The 712-nt window shown below is 47.9% G+C and overlaps 1 pseudogene across 1 annotated transcript in view; it reads left to right on the forward strand.

Annotated features, from left to right (window-relative positions):
• Positions 1-388: 388 nt before the first annotated feature.
• LOC105528410 overlaps positions 389-712 on the forward strand; it is a 1,755-nt pseudogene continuing 1,431 nt past the window's right edge. Inside the window, exon 1 of the transcript XR_001004346.1 lies at positions 389-711. The product of XR_001004346.1 is annotated as an argininosuccinate synthase pseudogene (transcript). The remainder of the gene's footprint in view (position 712) is intronic.

Here is a 712-nt window from a genome sequence, read left to right on the forward strand (position 1 = left end):
ACTTGTATCATCAAAGAATAATACAAACATTGAAACAGATGAAGAGACATCAAGAAACTCTGCCTTTGCTGAGGTTGGCAACAGCTGATAATGAGATTCCAAAGGGGAATATGGTAAGCAGGGCGAATTAGGAGATTGAACTGCAAAAGATCCAGAGAGACAAGATGAAGTTACATGAAGATAGCATCTAAAAAATGATGAAAGATGAAATTCAGGCAAGGTGTTCTGATGTATTGGCAACATGCAAGATGCTGCTGGACAAACTCCTGGGAATCACTAAACCTTAGAGGTAATCATGGAGTGAAAAATCCATTCAGGAGATTGCCTAAGAAGATAAATGCAAAAGAGGCACTAAAAATATGTGATTAGGCCCTGCTCTGCTGCCTACCACCGCTGCCCGAGCCCGAGTGGTTCACTGCACCGTGAAGACAGATTCCAGACGCCAGGAACTCACGCCTCCAATCCCAGACACTATGTCCAGCAAAGGCTCCGTGGTTCTGGCCTACAGTGGCGGCCTGGACACCTCGTGCATCCTCGTGTGGCTGAAGGAACAAGGCTACGACGTCATTGCCTATCTGGCCAACACTGGCCAGAAGGGAGACTTGGAGGAAGCCAGGAAGAAGGCACTGAAGCTTGGGGCCAAAAAGGTGTTCATTGAGGATGTCAGCAGGGAGTTTGTGGAGGAGTTCATCTGGCCGGCCATCCAGTCCAG

This window comes from Mandrillus leucophaeus, unplaced genomic scaffold (genome assembly GCF_000951045.1).
Source record: "Mandrillus leucophaeus isolate KB7577 unplaced genomic scaffold, Mleu.le_1.0 Scaffold715, whole genome shotgun sequence".
In the NCBI taxonomy this organism is placed as follows: Eukaryota; Metazoa; Chordata; class Mammalia; order Primates; family Cercopithecidae; genus Mandrillus; species Mandrillus leucophaeus.